General features: G+C 43.2%; 1 long non-coding RNA gene across 1 annotated transcript; it reads left to right on the top strand.

Annotated features, from left to right (window-relative positions):
• Positions 1-657: 657 nt before the first annotated feature.
• LOC132234082 (uncharacterized) lies at positions 658-19,879 on the top strand. The gene is made up of 3 exons (XR_009452870.1): positions 658-766; positions 2,584-2,608; positions 18,877-19,879. It is a non-coding gene; the product is annotated as an uncharacterized LOC132234082 (long non-coding RNA).
• Positions 19,880-20,125: the final 246 nt, after the last annotated feature.

Genomic DNA, 20,125 nt, shown 5'->3' with positions numbered 1-20,125 from the left:
CTGTGATCCCAGATTTCTTTTTCATATTATTTTTCTGACCTATTTAGTTAATCTCTTTATTTTCTACCTTCAAGTGCCCTTTATTCAACAGTATTGAGGACATATTATTCAGTACGTACGGTGCCAGTCACAGCAGATATAGTTTGAAGAAGGGAACTATAATTAATGATGGAAGACAAGGTTTATGATTACAATGAACCATTTTAAAAGAATGAGTGTCATGAAAAGCAATTACTGGGTTTTTGTTTTTACCTAAACATGTGAATGTCAGATATAATATATCTTTAATAGGTTACAAAACTTGGACATAATTTAGACAAAAATTTGTAACAGATTGTAACACTTCACTTACCAACCAAGAATAAGCCATCAGGGAGCACCTAATTTTCCACACTTTAAAATACATTATCGCTTTTCCCTCTTATTATCATTGCCATTATAATTACGAATAAAAAGGGTGCACGAGAGGAGGATAAGTGATTAGAGCTGATGCTGAAAGGAGGTTCACCCTTCTTTGGCTCCTAGCAAGGAGCGTTCTCAGCCTCTCGCTACTGGCCCTTCTCGGCCACTGGAGCGGTACCTGCCCCGACGTCTGGGAGGCAGAGTTCCCGAGGAAAAGCACTGCGCGCGGGGGAGAGGAGAGGAGAGGAGAGGAGAGGAGAGGAGAGGGCGGCCCGCGGCTCTCCAGCCCGGGGCGCAGGCACGATTACGCCCGGCGGCCTGGCGGCTGTTGATGTTGCTACACTGGGTGTTCCGCTTGCCTGCGGTGAGGTCCGCTGCTTCGCGGGTCCTTCGCGGTGGGCCGGGTACGGACTGCCCGTGAGACAGGCCCCGGGTGCGCCTCCTGCGGCGGCCGGACCGCGAGTGCCCGCTGCCCGGAGCGGTCCCCCGCGGAGGCCGGAAGTCGGAGCTGCAGCCGCGGGACGCGGGCCCTCGGCCTGAGCCGGGCTCTGGGAGAAATGGCCTCAGTGGAGGGATTGCAGAAAGCTGTCTTGTTTCAGGGTTCGTGAACCCTGTGGTGGTTTTCCGCTTGGAGCCTTTGTTGGTTCTGCCACTCCCCCAGAGTTATCAACCTTGGCATCGTTTTTTTTCTAGACTAGAGTGATTTAACTACATTATTATTTTTTTTGTTTAAAGTAATTTTGTCCCCTTGTTAAATTACTTCCTTTGTTTCTATTTTTAGACGTTTATTCATAGGCAGTGACGCTATTCCTTCTGTCTTGTATTTTTCGGGGTGGGGAAGGGACGGTGGATAAGCAGTGGTTCCTTTTACATTTAAGGAGCTATGATAACCCTTCTTCATAAAGGAAGCACAGCTTCCCAAAGGGAGTGGAAAGAGGAATTTGTGCTTAGCTAGCTCTTCAATTGACATTTGAAGAGTTAATCGAAAGAAACTTCAAAGCCTTAAGAATTTATTTGAGCCAAGATTTTGAGCACAAGCCTGGAAGCAAGATCTCAGTGGATTGGGGAAAATGCCTTGGAGAATGGCAGTCTTAGGGCTCTTTTTATATATTTAGAATCAAAGGAGAACATGTAAGGAAGGTACTAGATTAAGGAGGTGGGAGAAAGCAAAGTGGGGAAATCTCGAGGAAGGATTGGGTAAAAAGTGAAATGGAGAGATGCATCCTGCTAGTGTGCTCAGTGGTTGAGCATTGATTGACCCATGCACCAAGAGGTCACTGGTTCTATTCCCCATCCCGGCACATGCCCGGGTTTCCTGCTGGATCCCCAGGAGGAGGCATGCAGGAGGCAGCCTAAGGACGTTTCTCTCTGATCCATATTTCTCTCTATCCCTCTCCTCTCTCAAATCAATAAAAACATTTAAAAAAACAATAAAAGGAAATGGAGTGATACATACTGCTTTTACTATAGTGGGTACAAGATAGTTAACATTTAACAGTTACAGGGAAGAGAGATGTTATGTGGGCAACAGGGAGTTTCAGTGTTGTACTCTGCTGCTAGTGGGTCCTTTTGAAGAGTCTGGAAGCAAAAATCACTGACATGCCAAACACAGGTTCTGCTAGATATGCAAGAACAATAGACAGGGCTCCCTTAATATGAGATTAACCTTTTATGAAGGAAGCCATAGTTCTGGGACATGACTACTCACCATGATCTGCCCAGTTAGGAGTTAATATTCAGACTATCCTCTTTGGTTACTTTTGGTCACTGGACTTGTCAGGCCTATGTAGCCCTCTTTTTATTTTCATAATTATTATAGATCAAAATATCAAAGTGCAGATATGTGGAATATTTATCATTTTTCATTAATTGTGAGCTCAGTGTGACTGCCCTTTACTCTGTTAATGCACTTCAGATGGTTCTAATCCCTTAATTTGAGTCATCTTTATTCATAAAGCACTGGCTGAACAGTAGCAGGCCCAGTGACTGGAAGTATGCTTGCTGCCCACTCCTGGTTTGGTGACCAAGCTGAGGGGCCTTCTAATTTGAGTTTGCCTGGGCTATGCCAGGTTCCCTCTGCAGGGTGCTCAGTGTGGAGTTTGTAACCTGGTCTGGCCTAATGAGGGTGGGAGTGCTGACAGGATGGAGAGATGTCACAGCTTTTATTTTATTTTATTTCAGGTGCCTTCTCCAAGAGGGGCAGCAGGTAAGGAGAAATGGCCACGGTGTTGTTATCAGCTCAGGATCAGGTAAGGAAGGTTCTTGAACACTTTTTGGGTTCAGAGGTTCAAGAACCTGCTTCATTCATTGTTGAGCTTACCTAGGTAGTAAGCCCACAGAGGGATCAGAGGGCCTGGCAGGTGAGGAATTCTGGAAGGCAGGTGTTTTCCTTGTCGCAGGGCCAGTCGCATTGTGAATTCTGCACTTAACAGTTACTTGTTGACTAGGAATTGAATGGGCCCTCAGTCCCATGCCACTGTCACACCCAGAGTTTTGTGAGGGACCCAGGGTGTTTTGCTCTATGAAGGGAGAAGACATGGAAGAGTCAAATAATTCCTTCACAACACCAGGGATTCACAGAGAAAAGGCATGGCATTTGCCTTTCCAGTCAACTCTAGCAGTATATAGTAAGGGTCCAGGTGATTTTCTAGGAAGATCTGGGAAAGAAGACCTCTGAGTCAGCAGATATGGTCAGGGATATTCCTTAGTATTGGGCGATTTTGGACTGACAAGCATACTGGGCTCATTTAGATGGTGAAAGGAAAAGAGGTCATAACTGTTAACGTAAAAACATTTAAACCTGTAAAGAATTTTTGTGAGTTTATTTGAACCAAACCTGTAAAGAATTTTTGTGAGTTTGAGTAGACAATTGCTGGGAAGCAGTATCTCAACAGGTTGGGATAATGCTCCAGAGAATGGCGGTTTCTTCATTTGTTTTTATACATTGCAATCAATGTATAAAGGAGGGGACCTAGGTGGGTTACGTGAAATCCATTGCTGATAGATTAGAGAAGTGGGAGAAAGCAAAGTGGGGAAACCTCTGATTGGATAAAAAGTAAAATGATAGATACATACTTAGGTGGGTGCAGGATAGCCAACAGTCAACAATTAACATGCTAACAGTGAAGGAATTTGTGGTATCTGTCCTGGTGCCCAGGCACATTAGGTTGTGCCCGAAGGGGTCTGGAAAAAGGAAAGTTACAAGTTACCCAGACATTTCAAGGATATATTATCATAGATGCAAAAAAACAATAGGCTCAGTCAAGGTAAAAATTGACCTCGTCAGGGAAAATATCGGCCTAGGACAGTGGTCGGCAAACCGCGGCTCGCGAGCCACATGCGGCTCTTTGGCCCCTTGAGTGTGGCTCTTCCACAAAATACCACGTGTGGGCGCGCACATACAGTGCAAAGTTGACTTAAAACTTTAAGTTTATTAAGTTAATTTTAGGGAACGTTGTGGAGTGAAAGAAGATGTAGTGTCGAGGATTGAGAAAGGTATGTTGAGATGGTGTGGACATATAGAGATGAACAAAGGAGATAGATGAAACAAGTATACAAGATGAGTGTGGATGGGAGAGTTGGAAGGGGTCGACCTCAGCGAACGTACCTCAATCAGATTGAGGACGTTTTTAGCAAAGGCCACCGTAGGAGTACCCTAATTAAGTTAATAACAACATACCTACCTATATAGTTTAAGTTTAAAAAATTTGGCTCTCAAAAGAAATTTCAATCGTTGTACTGTTAATATTTGGCTTTGTTGACTAAAGAGTTTGCCAACCACTGGCCTAGGACATGACTACCCACCATAACTGCTTTTAGTTAAAGTTTTAATTTCAGACCATCCTTTGTGGTTACTTTAGGTCTTCAAGTTTGCAAGACTGCCATGCAGGCCTTCCCTGAGCTTGTCAGGTTAGCTTGTGGCTTTTTTTTTTTCTCATCCACACTTGTCCCTTCTGGTCATAAATTAACTTAAATGATGCATTGATGACCAACCTTTTGGTTTATAATGGAGTCCGGAGTCCCACGGTGCTAGGAAGGCTTATTCCTAGGATGACTCAATGTCAGCATTTGTTTTGCTGAATAGAGTGGACCACTGGGAATGGGGTAAGACCATAACCTTAGATGGCATTCAAAGTCAAATTGTTATTCAAATAAGAGGCAGGTAAATGGGAGGCAGTCAGGTCTACATGGTCCTTGTTAAAAAGTATTCTGGATCATTTCTAATTTTTGAGCCACCAAAAGATCCGAGTCTTTTTTTTTTCTTTTCTCTCTCTTTGAAATTTCTCTTTATTTTTATTTATTTATTTATTTTAAATTTTTTTTTTTATTGCTTAAAGTATTACAAAGAGTATTACATATGTCTCCCTTTTTTTTCCCCCCTTGACCTTCCCCCGGCCTCCACTACCCCCCAGTGTCTTGTGTCCATTGGTTATATTTATATGAATGCATACAAGTCCTTCGGTTGATCTCTTTTTTTTTTTTCCCTTTCTTATATTTATTTTCTTCAAAATAACTTTGTAGTAAATTCTTTTTTTTTCATTTTTTTATTGCTTAAAATATTACTGTTATGCCCAGATTTCAAGATCCCCAATAGACCAACAGGGAGCCAGCTGAGTCCAATGCAAAAGCAGAGAGTCTTTATTATTTTAAACCCGGGTCTGGCTCCCCTACCCTCCTTACTGACACAGCAGCAAGTGGCAGAGAGAGAGCTAGCCTGGTGGGAAGAGGAGTTTTATAGGGGGGTGGAGTAAGGGGAGAAGAGGTGACTGTGGGCCCTGCCGATTGGCCAGGTGCAAGTCCAGATGCAAGTCGGGTCTTGTTACACAGGATGTGGTCATATCTATGGTGCGTACCTCTCTTGATTGTCATTGGTTAGTTTAAAGAAGTCCTGGGTGTGGCTAGCAGAGGCTTGGGCTTCTGGGAAGAAGCCTTGCCAAGCACATGGCCAAGGTAAGATGGAGGGCGTAGCCCTTACCCTGGGGCGAGATGGAGGGCGTAGCCCTCGCCCTTTCAATTACAAAGAGTAGTACATTTGTCTCCTTTTTTTTTCCCCCTTGACCTTCCCCCAGCCTCCCCTACCCCCCAGTGTGCATACATGCATACAAGTCCTTTGGTTGATCTCTTATCCCCTCCTTCCCCAACCCTCCTCAACCTTCCTGCTATAGTTTGACAGTCTGGTTAATGCTGCTCTGCCTCTGTATCTATTTTTGTTCATCAGTTTATAATGGTCTCTATTATCCATGAATGAGTGAGATCATGTGGTATTTTTCTTTCACTGATTGGCTTATTTCACTTAGCATAATGCTCTCTAGTTCCATGCATGCTGTTGCAAATGGTAAAAATTCCTTCTTTTTACAGCAGCATAGTATTCCATTGTGTATATGTACCACAGTTTTCTAATCCATTCATCTGTTGATGGACTGGATGTTTCCAAATCTTAGAATCTTAGGTTGTTTCCAAATCTTAGCTATGGTAAATTGTGCTGCTATGAACATAGGGATGCATATATCCTTTCTGATTGGTGTTTTCTGGTTTCTTGGGATATGTTCCTAGAAGTGGCATCACTGGGTCAAATGGGAGTTCCATTTTTAACTTTTTGAGGAAACTCCATACTGTCTTTCATAGTGGCTGCACCAGTCTGCATTCCCACCAGCAGTGCACGAGTGTTCCTTTTTCTCCGCATCCTCTCCAGCACTTGTTGTTTGTTGATTTGTTGATGATAGCTATTCTGACAGGTGTGAGATGGTACCTCATTGTTGTTTTGATTTGCATCTCTCGGATGATTAGTGACTTTGAGCATGTTTTCATATGTCTCTTGGCTTTCTGAATGTCCTCTTTTGAAAGGTGTCTATTTAGGTCCTTTGCCCATTTTTTGATTGGATTGTTTATCTTCCTTTTGTTAAGTTGTATGAGTTCCCTATAAATGTTGGAGATTAAACCTTTATCGGTGATAACATTGGCAAATCTGTTCTCCCATGCAGTGGGCTTTCTTGTTGTTTTGTTGATGATTTCTTTTGCTGTGCAGAAGCTTTTTATTTTGATGTAGTCCCATTTGTTCATTTTCTCTTTAGTTTCCAATGCCCTAGGAGATGTATCAGTGAAGAAATTGCTTCGGCATATGAATGAGATTTTGTTGCCTTTGGATTCCCCTAGTATTTTTATGGTTTCCTGTCTTACCTTTAAGTCCTTTATCCATTCTGAGTTTATTTTTGTATATGGTGTAAGTGGGTGGTCTAGTTTCATTTTTTTGCATGTATCTGTCCAATTTTCCCAGCACCATTTATTGAAGAGACTGTCTTGACTCCATTGTATGTTCTTGCCTCCTTTGTCAAATATTAATTGAGCATATTGGTTTGGGCCGATTTCTGGGCTCTCTATTCTATTCCATTGATCTATATGTCTGTTCTTGTGCCAGTACCAGGCCGTTTTGACAACAGTGCCTTTGTAATACAGCTTGATATCTGGTATTGAGATCCCACCTACTTTGTTCCTCTTTCTCAGGATTGCTGCAGCTATTTGGGGTCTTTTTTTTATTCCAGGTGAATTTTTGGAGAGTTCGTTCTAGGTCTGTGAAATATATCGTTGGTATTTTAATGGGGAGTGTGTTGAATTTATAGATTTCTTTGGGTAGTATGGACATTTTAATGATGTTGATTCTACCAATCCATGAACATAGTATGTTCTTCCATCTGTTTATGTGTTCCTCTGTCTCTTTTTTCAACATCCTGTAGTTTTCTGAGTAGAGGTCTTTTACCTCTTTAGTTAAGTTTATTCCTAGGTATCTTACTTTTTTTGGTGTGATGGTAAATGGGATTGCTTTTTTAGTCTCTCTTTATGTAAGCACATTATTGGTGTATAGAAATGCCATAGATTCCTTGGCATTAATTTTGTATCCTGCTCCATTGCAAATTCATTTATTAAGTATAATAGTTTTTTGATGGAGTCTTTAGAGTTTTTTATGTACAATATCATGCCATCTGTGAATAAGGACAGTTTTACTTCTTCATTTCCAATTTGGATGCCTTTTATTTCTTCTTCTTGTCTAATCACAATGGCTAATACTTCCAGTACTATGTCGAACAGAAGTGGTGAGAATGGGCATCCTTGTCTTGTTCCTGTTTTTAGGGGAAATGGTTTTAGATTTTGCCCATTGAGTATGATGTTGGCTGTGGGGTTGTCATATGTGGCTTTTATTATGTTGAGCTATGATCCTTCTATTCCCACTTTGCTTAGAGTTTTTATGAAACATGGGTGTTGGATTTTGTCAAATGTTTTTTCTGCATCAATTGATATGACTATGTGGTTTTTATCTCTCAATTTGTTTATGTGATGTATTACATTTATTGATTTGCGGATATTGTACCATCCTTGCATCCCTGGGATAAATCCTACTTGGTCATGGTGTGCAATCTTTCTGATGTACTGCTGGCTCCGATTTGCTAGGATTTTGTTGAGGATTTTGGCATCTGTGTTCATGAGGGATATTGGCCTATAATTCTCTTTCATTGTGTTGTCTTTACCTGGTTTTGGTATTAGGGTGGTGCTGGCTTCATAGAATGAGCTGGGAAGTGTTCTTCCTCTTGAATTTTTTGGAATAGTCTGAGGAAGATAGGTTTTAGTTCTTCCTTGAATGTTTGGTAAAACTCCCCTGTGAAGCCGTTTTGCCCCGGGCTTTTGTTTGCTGGGAGCTTTTGGATGACTGCTTCAATTTCTTCCATAGTTATTGGCCTATTGAGATTTTTAGAATCTTCGGGATTGAGTTTTGGAAGGTTGTATTTTTCTAGGAATATGTCCATTTCCTCCAGGTTGTCTAGTTTGTTAGAGTAGAGTTGTTCATAGTATTTTTTTAACAATTCTTTGAATTTTTGTGGAGTCTGTTGTTATTTCGCACCTTTCATTTCTGATTTTGTTTATTTGAGTCCTCTCTCTTTGCTTCTTGGTGAGCCTGGCTAGAGGTTCATCAATCTTGTTTATCCTTTCAAAGAACCAGCTCTTGGTTTCATTGATCTTTTGTATTGTTTTTTTGGTCTCTATGTCATTTATTTCTGCTCTAATCTTTATTATCCCCTCCCTTCTGCTCACTCTGGGCTTTTTTTGTTGCTCTCTTTCTAATTCTTTGAGTTGTAGAGTTAGATGATTTACTATCATTTTTTCTTGTTTTTTGAGGTAGGCCTGTAGTGCTATAAACTTCCCTCTCAGGACTGCTTTCATTGTGTCCCATAGATTTTGGATTATTGTGTTTCCATTGTCATTAGTTTCCAGGGTGTTTTTTTTTTTTAAATATATTTCATTGGTTTTCCACAGAGGGGAAGGGAGAGAGACAGAGAGTTAGAAACATCGATGAGAGAGAAGCATCGATCAGCCGCCTCCAGCACATCTCCCACTGGGGATATGCCCGCAACCCAGGTACATGCCCTTGACCGGAATCGAACCTGGGACCCTTCAGTCCGCAGGCCGACGCTCTATCCACTGAGCCAAACCGCTTTTGGCTCCAGGGTGTTTTTAATTTTCTTCTTTTATCTCATTGGTAACCCAATCATTATTTAGTAGCATGCTATTCAGCTTCCAAGCATTTGAGTTTTTTGGATTGTTTTTATCGTAGTTTATTTCTAATATTATGCCATGTGGTCTGAGAAGATGCTTGATATGATTTCAATATTCTTGAATTTGGGGATACTTTGCTTGTGACCCAATATGTGGTCTATTTTTGAAAATGTCCCATGTGCACTTGAGAAGAACGTATATTCCATGGCTTTGGGGTGAAATGTTCTGAGGATGTCAATTAAGTCCATCTTATCTAGTGAGTCATTTAGGCTTGCTGTTTCTTTGCTGATTTTTTTTTTTTCTAGAGAATTTATCCAGTGTTGTCAGTGGTGTGTTTAAGTCCCCTACTATGATTTTGTTGTTGTTGATCTTTCCCTTGTTATTTTCCAGGATGTTTTTTTATATATTTGAGTGCTCCTGCATTGGGTGCATACATGTTTATCAGGGTTATATCCTCTTGTTGTATCGATCCCTTTAGTATTATGAAGTGGCCTTCCTTATCTCTTGTCACGCCTTCACTTTGAGGTCTATCTTGTTGGATATAAGTATTGCTACCCCAGCTTTTTTTCATTTCCATTTGCCTGAAAGAGATTTTTCCATCCCATCACTTTCAGTCTGTGTGAGTCCCTTGTTCTGAAGTGGGTCTCTTGTAGACAGAATATATATGGGTCATGTCTATTTATCCACTCAGCCACTCGATGTCTTTTGATTGGAGCATTTAGTCTGTTTACATTTGAAGTTATTATTGAAAGGTACTTATCTGTATTCATTTCTATTTTTTGTGCCTGTGTTCTTTCTTACCTTTTTATTTCTTCTTTTTACAGCATTCCCTTTAGCATTTCTTGCATTTCCCGCTTGGTAGTGATAAACTCCCTTAGCCTTTTTTTGTCTACAAAGCTCCTGATTTCCCCTTCAATTTTGATTGATTGTCTTGCTGGATAGAGTATTCTTGGATTCAGTCCTTTGCTTTGCCACACTTTGTATATCTCCTTCCATTCCCTTCTAGCTTGATGTGTTTCTGTTGAGAAATCATTTGATAATCTGATGGGGGATCCTTTGTAGGTAACTCTCTGTCTCTCTCTTGCAGCCTTTAAGATTTGTTATGTACTCTCTTTGTCATGTACATTTGCCATAGTTATTATGACGTGTCTTGGTGTGGGTCTTTTGGGGTTCATCTTGCTTGGGACTCTCTGTACTTGTGTAACTTTTTTCTTCCCCATATTTGGGAAGTTTTCTGTCATTATTTCTTCAAATAGATTTTCTAATCTTTGCTGCTCTTCTTGTCCTTTTGGCAGTCCTATTATGCGTATGTTACTTTGTTTCATGTTGTCCCAACGCTCCTTAGGCTCTCCTCCTGCTTTTTAATTTTTTTCTCCAGTTGTTGTTCAGATTGAGCTTGTTTCTCTACCTTATTTTCTAACTCACTAATCCAGTCCTCTGCTTCTTCTAGTCTACTGTTGAAACCTTCCATGGTGGTTTTGATTGTAGCTGTATCACTTTTCAGTTCTTCCTGATTCTTGCATAGGTTGTTGATTTTCTCATCCATCCGGTGAATGAATTGTACAACCATTTCTCTGAATTTTTTTTCTGTCATGTTGCATGCTTCAATTTCATTAATTTCCTTTCTTGGCGACTCCTTATTTTCTTTCCTCTGGGGGTTGTGTTGTCTCCCCATTCTGTCTACCTCCAGATGGTTCAAACGTCGAGATGCATGGGCCTGGACTGTGTGCAGTGGGAGCCTCGCACCACCCTAGTGTCACTGGAGAGTTCTGACCCTAAGATGTGTGGTTGTCGTGGGTTGGTGGGAACCAGGCTCGCTCAGAGTCAGAGTTACCAGCGCTCAATGTGGCCTCATGTGTGCACTTAGAATCAGGGACCCTGCCTACACTGTGCTGGAACAGAGACCCCCCTGGAGTGTGTTGAATATCAGAGCACCCTAGCGTGCACCAGGAGTCAGAGTTCCCCAAAAATCCAGTATAAGAGTCTCTGTTGCTTCGTGTGGCCTCGCATTGAGAAGTAGAGTCCCTGTGTGCACATGCACCAAGAATTGGAGTCACTGGCTCTTAGTGTGAATGCACAGGGAATCAGGGATCCCAGGCGCAGGTGATAAGAAACACAGTCAAGTCACTGGTGCTTGGTGCTGCCTCCTGCCCTCATAATCAGGGTCCCGGGGTCTGTGCTGCGCGGGACAAGTTCCCGGTGTTCATGCGTTAGCTCCCAGGCCAAGGCTCCTGCAGCCCCTGCTGTGCAGGACAAGTTCCCTGTGTTCACGCGCGCGTAAGCTCCCAGGCCAAGGCTCCTGTAGCAGCACTGAGGCCCAGGCAAGGGGTGGGTCTATCAGTTACTATAGAGCTGCCCCCCCCCCCCAGCCTGCGGGGAGGGGGATGGGCTCTGTTACTCACAGAGATCTGCCGCGGGTATGTCTGGATTCTTGGTGTCCCTAGGTCTGTAGCTATGGTTGCAGGTCTCTGTCCCCAGTGGCTGCAGGGTCCTGGTTTGCGTCTGAGACCAGACTGGGTGGTGCTGAGGCCAGGATCCTAGTCTCAAGCAGCCCTGTTTCTCAAGAAGGCGTGGTTTCTGTGCCCGCGCTGGTCCCCCAGGATTGTCCATGTTAGAAGCGGGGTTCTGCTGTCTAAGACTGCCCGGTTTAGCAGCCCCTTAGAAGACCTGCAGAATCTAGCTGTCCCTAGCTCATACACACACACACCACACACATCCACACACTCCTCTATCACTCCCTCGTGCTCTTACACTCTCTCCCTCCCTACCTTCCTGCTGGTCACCATCTTCCTCTCTCCAACTACTGCTTTTGCAAGTTAATTTACAACTCTTGCCTCCCCCCACCTCCCCCAGGCTGTGCCTGTTTCCTGAACTCTCTGATCACCAGCCACTGGGACTAGACTTATCCCCCCTGAAGTTAAAGTGAACAAAGTTACTGTTACCCCATCACATGGTACTCACTCCGTATGCTCTGCAGGCCACTTGAAAAAATCAGGCTCTAAGGTCAGATGCTTCTTTCTACAAAAATGGACTATTATATCCTTCAATGAGTTAGTATACTTAAGCATTTCTGAAATGTAAGTAATTTGAGCAGTTATGTCCCAACAGACTAGAATTATTGAACTTGACGGAGGCCAACATTATCTAGTTTTTTCCAGTTTATCAGTAATAGGAAGCACTCAAGGACTGAAATGTCCATTTGTTTAAAAAACACACACAGGAAAGCTATTGGGGGTAGAGTCTAAGCAAAGCAAAAATCATTGAATTCACTCTTTGCCTCCTGGGAAAATTGAATATCATTGTTTTAGACTTGTGAGGAACAAACTTTTCTGAGTCATTTAATACCTTTTCCCACAACCATTCATTTAAATTCTCTAATTCTTGAGAAAATTTCTAGGAAAATATAACTTCCCTGTCTTAGTCTGTTTGAATTTCTGTAATGAAATATCACAGACTGGGTGGCTTATAAACAAATTTATTCTCACTGTTGAAGGCTGCCAAGTCCAAGATCAAGGCAGTAGCATGGTTGTGTTCTGATGGAGACCCTCTACCAGCTTTAAAGCTAGTGCCTTGTGTTAACACATGATGGAAGGGATAATGGGGGACCTCTTAAAGGGACACTAATCACATTCATGAGGCTCCACCCTCATGATAATCACCTCCCAAAGGTTCCATTTTCTAATGCCATTGCCTGGATTGCCCCTAATTGCTTCTGCCTGCCAGCCTGATCATCCCTAACTGATCCCCTGCTGGCTTGATTGCCCCTAACCATCTCTGCCTCAGCCCAGCACCCGGGACCCAGGATTCCCTCCTCCAGCTGACTATAGGCACCTGGAATCTGGGCTTCCCTCCCTCTGGTCAGCCATAGGCACACGGGACCCTGGCCGGCTTTGCCCAGGCTGGTTGCAGGCGCAGGGGATGGTGGGCTGGTGGCTTCGCCCGGGCTGCAGCTGCAGGTGCTGGCACCTGGGACCACAGGGTGGGCGGCTTCTCTGTCTCCCAGGCCGCAGCCATCCACAGGCACTGGTGCCCGGGACTGCTGGCAGGCAGCTTCGCCTGGGCCCGGCTTTGTCAGGAAGGATGTGTGGATGGTCGTCCAGAAGACGTGCGGTCTAATTAGCATATTACCCTTTTATTAGAATAGATTATGATGTGTTTTTTCTTGCCATCATTAACCATAGTAACTGTTGCTTATGTATTAAAGTTCTATTCCTGCTAAGTCTAGAATCAGCCTCAGAATCCTTCTCACCATTCATCTTATGTCTGATGCTTAGTTGATCAGAATTAATACCTGAGGTGAAGCCTCTTACTGCAAATGTATCCCAGAATATATGGCATCCTCTCTGCTTTATGATCCAGCTAAGAATACATTGCCTCAATCATGTTGATTGAGGTCATTTTTCCCCTTGCAGTTTCTAGTAGTAGATTACCATCTACTGCCTAGGAAGTAAAATTGACTGTATCCATGTAGATCACATAATAAGGCATTTTTCCCATCAATAAAATTTCATTCTTTCAGCATGAGTAATTTTGTCAACAACGTTTTGAGGCAGTAACAGTTTATAACAAATTGAGTGAATTATTGTTTCAGGTACTGTGCTGTGTCATACACAGATTTCATTTTATCTTTGCAACAACTCCATACAGAAGTTTCTATAATGACACAGATGAGAACACTGAGGTATAGAGAGATCAGGTAACTTGACCAGTAAAACCTGAAAGTGGCTGAGTCTCATTTCAAATCCATGAGCCATGCCATTTGACCATTACACTCCACTCAGTATTGTGCTAGAGAGCCTGCTCTTACTGGCTCACAAATTTTCAGGAATGTTGCAAACTGGTTGTTAAACATGGTCATTATTAAAAATTAAATTATGTAATCTTAAAAGTGAATAAATTACATTAAAACCAAAGGTAATACATACTCTAAATTCATCACGCCTTAATTATTTACTATACTTTACTGTTCTGACTCTTGACATTATTTATATATTTTGGGTCTTTCTGGTGGAATATAATAATGTATTACTGCATGTTTCTCCTCAGCTCTGCATTTAGTGGCATCATATTTGCAGCTGAAATCAGCCATGGAAGGAGAATTTATGCCACAGAAATTGGCCGATACTATAAATCAGGCTTTTGTTTTCTTTGATTGAGAGCCAGTTGTTAAACATTTATCGGCACAACACTGACCACATTGGGGGCAGTGGTCTTGTCAGAATGTGTAATATTATGCAGATGAAAATCTATTTAAACAGACTTGATGTAGATATTTTCAAAGATGGAAGAATTGTCAACTATTTTAGTTGATTCATATCTTCACTAATTGTCATCATTGCAAAGTTTTCAGTCCCCATATGGATTGCTGGCTATAATATGTCATGCCCTGTCCCTGTCCCCTCCCTTTGTAGCCCTTGTTACCTTAAGGACTGTAGTTTTCTATTTATATGTTTAAGTACCAACCTTACTGGCATAAAAATGTAAGCTTTTAAGACTGCTCTCTCTGTTCTGTATCCTTCTCTGTTCTGTGGAGTTGGGTTGTGGCACAGGAGAGAAAATCAGAAGGGGAGTATTGAAGTAATGACTGCAGTAGGAGAAGAGGGAACCTATTTCTTGGGCCACAGGCGCTGGCGCCCAGGACCACAGGGCTGGCAGCTCCTCCAGGTGGCTGCAGCCTGGGACCTGGGGGGCAGGTGGCTTGTCTGTCTCCTGGGCCGCAGCCAACCACAGGCGCTGGCACCTGGACCCCAAGTGGGCGGCTTCTCTGTGTCCCCTGTGATGCAGTGTGGGCAGCTTCTCCAGCTGGCTGGGGCCTGAGATCACGGGCAGCTTCTCCGGCTGGCTGCAGCCTGGGCTTACGGGGCAGGCAGCTTCTTTGTCTCCTAGGCTGCAGTCAGCCTCAGATGCTGGGGCCCAGTTTCTCAGTCTTCCAGAGGACATGGGGTGGGCGGATGTGGGGCAGGCAGCTTCTCCAGCTTGCTGTGGTCTGAGATCCTGGGGCAGGCGGCTTCTTCGTCTCCCAGGCCACAGCCAGTCTCAGGCACTGGGCCCAGGTTCTCTGTCTCCCCTGGGATGCAGTGTGGATGGCTTTGGCTGGCCGCGGCCTGGGATCATGGGGTAGGCAGCTTCTTCATCTCCCAGGCCAAAGCTAGCCTCAGGCGCTAGAGCCGGACTTCTCTGTCTCCCCTGACTTTTGTGTCTCCAACAGGCCTGGAGGGGCCAGAGCCAGGATGTTTGCATGGTAGTTGTGGCTGCAAGCAAGTATCCCGGCTCTGCCCTTTGCCATCTTTGTTGGGTTAATGTGCATATCACTCTGGATTGGCTGGTGGGTGTGGCTGGTGGGCATGGCTTAGCATAGCAGAGGGATGGCTAATTTGCATGTTTATTATTATATAGGATATCCTTAAAAATGTGAAGGTATTACTGATCTAAGAAATGTTAAGTATTTAACTTGCCACCTAAAATCTAAGGCTTCTAAAAGTTAAAACTTCAATTTAAATTGGGAAAGATTATATAGTTACAATAATAAAATGCATAAAGTTTAGAAATTCATTTTCAAGAAAAACAATTCTTGTGTTTTCTCTGGAGAAATTAATAGTTCAAAATATATTGTAGTACTTATGTGTACTATGTGTGGTAAAATTTCAACCTAGAATATAATATTTTATATGGCCTGATTAAAAAAGAGGATTAATTCTATAGTCTAAACCAAATTTTTAATATAAAAAGCAGTTTAAATTTAATATCTTTTAGAATAATTATAAAAAGTGTATAATATAATTTTTGGGTTATATATGTTTGATAGTCTTTCCAAGTTAAATTTCAAGACTTTAACCAAAAAATAGCTTTGGGACTTTTCAAGGGCCCTGAAATGATTCAAGGATTTACTCTCTTCTTAAAAGAAATATCTTTGAACTAAATTAGGCCAATCTAATATACTTGAAATCACGTGGGAAGCTTTATCAAATAAAAATTAATAACTGTGTTCTGTTTATATACATACTAGAGGCCCGGGGCATGAAATTCCCTCAGCCCAGCCTGCACCCTCTCCAATCTGGGACCCCTCAGGGGATCGGGCCTAAACCCGCAGTCAGACATCCCTCTCACAATCTGGGACCGCTGGCTCCTAACCACTCACCTGCGGGCCTGCCTGATTGCCCTTAACCGCTTCTGCCACTCACCTGCCTGCCAGCCTGATCGCCCCCGAACCACTCCCCTGCCAGCCTGATTGATGCCTAACTGCTCCCCTGCTGGCCTGATCACCCACAACTGCCCTCCCCTGCCGGCCTGATCACCCACAACTGCTCTCCCCTGCTAGCCTGATCACCCACAACTGCCCTCCCCTGCCGGCCTGATCGCCCACAACTGCCCTCCCCTGCCGGCCTGATCACCCACAACTGCTCTCCCCTGCTGGCCTGATCGCACACAACTGCCCTCCCTTGCCGGCCTGATCACCCACAACTGCCCTCCCTTGCCGGCCTGATTGCATACAACTGCCCTCCCTTGCCTGCCTGATCACCCACAACTGCCCTCCCTTGCCGGCCTGATCACCCACAACTGCCCTCCCCTGCTGGCCTGAACACCCACAACTTCCCTCCCCTGCCGGCCTGATCACCCACAACTGCTCTCCCCTGCCGGCCTGATCACCCACAACTGCCCTCCCCTGCCGGCCTGATCACCCACAACTGCCCTCCCCTGCTGGCCTGTTCACCCACAACTGCCCTCCCCTGCTGGCCTGAACACCCACAACTTCCCTCCCCTGCCGGCCTGATCACCCACAACTGCTCTCCCCTGCCGGCCTGATCACCCACAACTGCCCTCCCCTGCCGGCCTGATCACCCACAACTGCCCTCCCCTGCTGGCCTGATCACCCACAACTACCCTCCCCTGCTGGCCTGATTGCACACAATTGCCCTCCCCTGCTGTGACCCACCGCCTACGCTGGAACGTGCCTCCTCTGCTCAAGGTGGCGGAGACGCCAGGACTGGCCTTCTCCGCGCAGTAAGGAGCCATGGGACCCCCAGGCCTCACTGCGTGGAGCGGCTGTTGGGCCCCGCCTCGGCTGTGCGCGTGGCCTTCTTGTGGTGGCCATCTTATGATGATGTTGCGCATGAGGGCCACCTAGGCTTTTATTAGTGTAGATATTTAAAATGTTATAAAAGTCTCAACCTCTAAGGGGAGGCAGGACAAAGTTGCTGAATACCTCTTAACCCAAACCAGATTATTTGGCAACAGAATTTTAAAATAAGAAGCCTCAGACAGCCTGCTCTTCAAATAGGCTAGGGCAGCTGTGGGCAAACTACGGCCCGTGGGCCGGATTTAGCCCGTTTGAAATGAATAAAACTAAAAGAAAAAAAGACCGTACCCTTTTATGTAATGATGTTTACTTTGAATTTATATTAGTTCACACAAACACTCCATCCATGCTTTTGTTCTGGCCCTCCAGTCCAGTTTAAGAGCCCATTGTGGCCCTCGAGTCAAAAAGTTTGCCCACCCCTGGGCTAGGGGGATGGGGCAGCATCTGTACTTCATAGGTCAAATGTATAAGTTTGCTTACTTTGCTTTTTCAATAAAGATGCCTACTTTAGTTACTTAAATTAGCTTTTTACAATATAATCAATGTCTCATATAAACTCAGTTATATGAGAAGCCAATATTTTATAAGCATTTGATTCTACCAAAGTCCAAAGTAAAAATTTGCATACATATGCAAATGAGCACTAGCCAAAAATAATGCTGTTTAAAAGTAAATTTTAAGCTTAATGAAAAGGAGAAATTTTAAAATCTTTTCCACTAATGTTTACAAAGCAAACTAAAAGTTATTATTCAAGCATTAAATCTCACCAAAATAAGACACCATAAGTAAAAGAGAGTTACTTTCACTTGATATGTATGCATACCTCTCTCCTATTGGTATTTCTGAAAAGCAACCAAGTTTATTGGTCTGTATAAAAGAAAGAAAAGGTTTTTAAAAGAAACTCCCTAAGTGTGGCCTAGAAGTTACTCTGGGAGAAAAAACAGGAGATTCCCTTTAAATATCTAGAAAACTGTAATTAAAAATCAATGTATTAGGCCTCAAAGAAAAATAAATAATTTACATTTTGCTTCTTTAAACAAAGCTTATGTCAATATACTCAAGGACTGATAGCAGGAATCCAATTTGTGTCATTAACTGTCCACACCCAAGGACAAATGAAGTTAGAAAATAAGCCTTATTTTAGACTGATTTAAATTGGCCAATTGAAATAAGTGAATATTCAGGGGAACATAGTTGTACTAGGCAGGAACCTATTCCTGGAGCATTAGCTATTTTTTACTGATGGCTTCTCTAATGGCAAAGCTGCTTATCATATAATGGATTCACACCAAGTCATCCATACTAGTCACACTTTTATTCAAAAAATTGAATTAGAAGCTATCAGGCTGCGCTGCACGATTTATGCTGCTGGCCTGGTAAACAGAATTACAATTACTCAATTAAAATGGCTCAGTGAACAAAGTCTATTTATACTATTTAAACAAGTCCTGGTCCTTTAACAAAAGGAAATGACTTTATTAAAACAGGCCACAGAATCGCATCAGCTTTTACATCAGCCTACCAAAATATTGTACAGCAGGCAAAACAAATTATCAAAAAAAAAAAAATGTCCCCCTTGCATGTTACATCTGCCTCAAGGGCCTGTAAAATCCCAACTTGAAAAACAAAAAAGGGGGAATAGTGGAGAAATCTCCTGTAAGTAAACTACATCAAGCTTTAATTACTTTAAAATTTGTCATTTGTAATGCTGATGGCAAGACACCAATGGAATCACACTGGTGTCAGAATAAGCCAAAGGAAAATGGTCTGGTTAAATGGAAAGATCCTGAGTCTGGGTTATGGAAGGGACCCTTTATTAAGCTTTGATTGAGGATATGCTTGTGTATTTCCAGAAAACTCCAAGCCCATGTGAAAACTTCAACAATGGATCCGAGAGAGGAACTGACCAGACTACTCCAACCACAGAGAGCAGTAGCCCCAAGCAACACACTGATGAGACAGAGGAGAAACAGTCCAGAGATGGGGGATGGTAAAGACTCCTTGCCATGTTAGCAGTCATCAGCTGTGCGTTGATGCAGGTTGCCCTGGACAAAGCCAAAGAAAGTCAGACCTGCATGCTATTGCCCACCGTTTGTCCATCATCCAGAACTCAAATATCATTGCTGTCATGTCACAGGGGACAGTGATTGGGAAGGGGACTCAAAGAACTGATGGCCCAGAAAGGAGCCTACTACAGACTAATTCCCTAAATGCCTGGCAGCAATTTAAAAGGACATGAGAGAACTCAATCCTTTTCATTGAATATTTCTAGTCCGCAGATATGGAATGAAAAGTCTTAAAAGGACTCAAGCCCTGTAAATGGCATACACCTTTCTAAATTTATTAAGAAAACAAAAAGGGGGAAATGCCGGAGGCAAAGAAGAACAGTAGTTAACATATAAATGGAGAAGTCCCCTGGAAGGCTAATGGACTTTGATATTCAACTGAAAAATCAGCATTATATTACCCTGTTGGCTGAATGGCTGAAGGCAATCCCCTAACCCAGTGCTTGGCGAACTGTGGCTCAGCAAACCGCAGCTCTCGAGCCAAATGCAGTTCTTTGGCCCCTTGAGTGTGGCTCTTCCACAAAATACCGACTTCTGTGCATGGGTCATGAAGTTTTAATTGCACTGTATGTGCGCACCCCCATGTGGTATTTTGTGGAAGAGCCACACTTAACGGGCCAAGAGCCGTATGTGGCTTGTGAGCCGTGGTTTGCCGACCATGGCCCTAATCTGATAATCCTTTTACTGTTTACCAAACTTTACCTTTGATATGCCTTTTTGCATTCCTAAAGGGCAAATGTGTATTCAAGTAAATGAAAGATGATGGGTCTGGGGTTTCAGCAAGCTTCTCTGCTAGAGGGAAGTTATCTGCCTGGCTCCCCATGCCTTCTAAATTTATATTTCTTGTCTAGTGTATCCATTTGTGCATCAGCCCTTTCTCCAGACCTTGAACCTTAGCCATGCTGGTTGCAGCTTTAAGCACTTCTCTCTTCTGTCTACACTTGCTCTTCCCATTCATCTCTCTAGATCACCAGAGGAAGAGGCTTTTGGCTCCCATCACAAGTAAGGAAACAGGAAACCAAAATATGTGTATCAT

The sequence above is a fragment of the Myotis daubentonii genome, chromosome 5, assembly GCF_963259705.1.
Source record: "Myotis daubentonii chromosome 5, mMyoDau2.1, whole genome shotgun sequence".
Lineage (NCBI taxonomy): Eukaryota > Metazoa > Chordata > Mammalia > Chiroptera > Vespertilionidae > Myotis > Myotis daubentonii.
This window is presented reverse-complemented; position numbering and strand designations above follow the sequence as displayed.